Source organism: Crocodylus porosus, unplaced genomic scaffold (assembly GCF_001723895.1).
Source record: "Crocodylus porosus isolate Cpor-Errol unplaced genomic scaffold, CroPor_comp1, whole genome shotgun sequence".
Classification (NCBI taxonomy): domain Eukaryota; kingdom Metazoa; phylum Chordata; order Crocodylia; family Crocodylidae; genus Crocodylus; species Crocodylus porosus.
The window spans coordinates 13135824-13139721 of record NW_017728948.1 but is presented as its reverse complement, the minus strand read 5'-3'; the positions used below and the strand labels follow the sequence as shown (position 1 = coordinate 13139721).

At 46.9% G+C, this 3898-nt stretch overlaps 1 long non-coding RNA gene across 1 annotated transcript; it reads left to right on the top strand.

Annotated features, from left to right (window-relative positions):
* The first annotated feature begins 1248 nt into the window (after nucleotides 1-1248).
* LOC109322014 lies at nucleotides 1249-2519 on the top strand. Its single transcript, XR_002104279.1, has 3 exons — nucleotides 1249-1260; nucleotides 1967-1971; nucleotides 2398-2519. It is a non-coding gene; the product is annotated as an uncharacterized LOC109322014 (long non-coding RNA).
* Nucleotides 2520-3898: the final 1379 nt, after the last annotated feature.

Below are 3898 nucleotides of genomic sequence, written 5' to 3'. Positions count from 1 at the left end.
TTTGTTCTTTCAGCTGTTAGAGAACGGGAAAAAAGCAACAAAAATGAGAGCAGCGAACCAGGCTCCAGGATGCAGTATCCCTCAGCCAGCGCAGGAGATAGAAAAGGCAGCAAGATTAAATGACTGATTAGATGGCTCCGAGCCATCATGTCCCATCTTGCACTTCCATAGTTGTCTGAAAGACAAAGGCCTATTCGAGCTCACTATTTAAATGAATATTTATGCCGTACATTTAAATGCATGGGACCAAAGCCTGAAGCCCTTGCTTAATTTTGACTCAGACAGAACTCCCATTGACTGATGAAAATGTTGTCCAAATGAGAACTGAGACAAATTTGATTAAAGATGATGCCCTTTAGCATTGTTGTGTTTCTTATTGCTGTAGTGCCCAAGATCCTCAGTCATGGTGTAGGAGCTCTCTGTGTTAAATACTCTGTAGACACAAAGCAAAGAGACGGGGGCCTAATACACAGACTTAGATGCCTAAGTTCCATATATCCACCAACGTAGTTAGATCAGTCCAAAACTGAGAACCTCAAAATCCCAACTCAGCTACAGCCTAACCCTGGATGGAGACACCTAAAGCTCAAAGCAATGCATCTTTTATCAGTAAGCACCTTCAGGTCAGCTTTTGGACACATCTAGAATCATCTCAATCTTGACAGACATGCGCAACCCAGCACATAGCTCATGCCCAAGCTCTGTCATGATCCACAAACTAGGTATTCCTTTATTTGTCTTCAGACAGGGTTCTTGGAGCCCAAAACCCAATCAGAGGAGGTGGTGCTGCTAACATTCCCCTTTCCATCTGGTAGCCAGAGCAGTCTGGATATGTGACATCTGGATTCAGTTCCCTTGCTGAACCTTCTGCCGAGATGACTGATCTAAACCAGCAGGCTATGGGACATTCTGGTGTCTGGTTTTCTTCCCCCGGTGAAGTCATTTCACTACATGTGGCCTAACTTTCGTATTGCGCAAGAATCCATACCCACGTGGCCGGGGCTACGGCATTCACCTACAAGAGAGGAAGCCTGGATTCCACTCCATACCAAAAGTAATGTATTTCATATTATGCATGCATCAGAGTAGCACTTGAAACACAGCCCTTCTCCTTTCCCATGAGTGCCCTTCCCACTAAGCCAGAAACTCATACGGCACATTTACATGTTTGCAGGACCTGAGCTACAGTCACATGGCTTACTTTACCCAGTGTGATTGTAGACCAGGTCCCATTTGTGCAGACAGTTGCTGGAGCTGGGAGTTGTGATAGGAACACAACCTAAGTCAGAGTGAGGGGTGGGGTGGATGAGCTCGTGGGGGCTAGCAGATGCACGGGGGATTTGGTGTGTCCAGGGCATTATCAGGCTTGGGGAGGGCTGGTAGGTCTGCAGGGTGGAAGCTGTCTGTCTACGACTTGTAGTGGGGGGTGGAGAGAATAAAATAAAAATAGCCCATTCATGGCTGTGGGGGTGGCAAAAACACAGCCCTGGATCTCCCCTAAGCAGCTCTCCACTCATAATACCTTTGGCGGCCCCTAGTCTTAGGTATCATTTATCAGGTGTTGCCTAGAGAACTTAAATACTTAACCCGTGGCTTTGACTTCCAGTAGGGAGCAAGGATCCTGCATGCTAATGTTGTCAGGCATTTATACGCATGCCCCTGACGCACGTTATATTTAAGAGGCAATTAACAGGTTAGCCGCACCTTAAATAACAACCCAGTCCCATGTGTAAGTCAGTTTAAGGTATGATAAAGCAGTGAACAAGCTACATTATATGTGGAATAATTTTGTGGCTCTTTTATATCATGCCTTACATGGAACTGTATAAAACCTGTGTCACCCAGCTGGGCATCACATGTGGTTTTAAAGCTCCCCATGCATCAAGATAATTGTGGGTTGGGACCAGGGACCAGTTTGGCTTCTAGCAATCAGCTGATTGGTTTCATTTTGCTGATGCAGGGGGAGGCCAGGTTCATGAGCCTGGGCTCTCTCTGTACCAGCAAGTAAGGTACGATTGGGATCCAATCCCAACAGTTGCATGTCCTATGATGCGCATGTGGCATGGCAGGATGCACAATTCTTGGGATCAAGAATTAGATCCCATCACATCTTAAAGTGAACCTCTGTCAAGGTCCTTTGAGTCTGCAAGTGAACTGGGAGAAGAATGACAACATGCACTGCTCACTAACTAACTGTGGACATAATCCAGGACTTAATGTAGTAGTGGAGATATTAATGAGTTGTACTGCTACATTTCATTTTATTGGTGCAATGCACCAGAAAGGATGAAAGCTGCATGAAAAATTACCTTCTAATTTAGGGAGATGGAATATCTGGGTCACTTGGACCCACTGAAAAGCAAGGGAAATATTTAAGAAAGTTTCTGCTGTGGGCAGGGCCGGTCCAACCATTAGGCAAACTAGGAGGTCGCCTAGGGGACCAAAATTTGGGGGGTGCCAAAATTATTTGCAGAACAAAATAACAGGAACATCATTCTAAATAACAGCCCTGGCTGGCTACGGCTCCATCTTGATATACGACCTTTGGTTCGGTAAGGGGAGAAAGACCTCTGAAAAGATCTCAGAGGAAAGATCATTAGAATCATGACTCCTACCTTTTCCTCTATATTGGAAGTGGTGGGGTGCCAAGGTACGCACCTTGCCTAGGACGCCAGTTACCCTTGGACCAGCCCTGTGGGTAGTTCATTTTACAAAATTAAAATAATTTGGACCTTTAAAAAACAAAAGGAGGTGGGAGGATAGTTATGATATAATTACTTTCTAAAAATTGAGCTCCCAGAGTAACCAAAGTCAGGGAATTTAAGGGGAAAAAGTCCTTGATGCTGTATTTCCATTACAGAAACACACAAAACTTCCAAACACACAGCTCTTGTCCATTTTAAAATGTGCTGGTTTATATATTCCAGTTTAAAGTCATTCCTCAGATCTGGAAGGAAAATAGAAACACACTGCAAGTTAAATCCAGTTTAATTTAAAATATCTATCATGATGCAAAAAAAAGGATGAAGTTCTATCTGCCCCCGAGATGTACACTATGGGCGTGTCTACATGAGATGCTTTACTGTACAGTAGACTAATCAACTGCACGCTAAAATTTCACCATCTGCACGTGCACACTGTTTGCTGTGCAGTTAATTAGTCTACTGCAGCGTTAGCTACTACCTGTAAATACATGAACTGCTCAATAGATACTGTGCAGTAGCACATGCATGGATACTCAGCCCCAACACCAGGGAGCCCCAGGCGATGGGACTCCCTGATCTTAGCATGGCTCAGCTCCTGGATGCCCCCAGGAGCCGAGCAGTGTCATGATGGGTTAGCTCTCTGCTCCAACCCACCCCACCTTGCTTTGGACTCTGCACAGCTCTCTACAGATCTGGAAGCCAAGCACACAGAAATTCCCAAGCAGCTGGGGGCAGGCTGGGAACGGCTCCAGGAATGGGACAGCTCCTGGCCAGACCCTGGTTGTGCAAGGAAGCCCCACTGGGCACAGGGCTTGTTGCCATGTGCACAGGGCCAGGAGACCTCCACAGCAGCAGCGGTCTCCTGGCCTCATGCACAGTAAGACCCCTTCTGATGTGCATAGGGCCAAGACACAGCTGCCGCTGCAGGTGGGAGAGCTCCTCTGGTCCCATGCGCACCAGGACCAGCCCTCGTGCTCCCTGCCTAACCCCCAGCTAGCATCCTGGGGGATCCTGGAGCTCACCCTAGCTGCTGCAGGGGGCCAGAGCAGGGTAGGAGTAGCCCTATATTGGGCTGCTCCCAACAAGGAGCACATGTAGACAAAATTTCATAGTTTCTAGGGTCAGAAGGGACCTGAGCAGATCATCAAGTCCAACCCCCTGCCATGGCAGGAAAGAGTACTGGGGTCAAACGA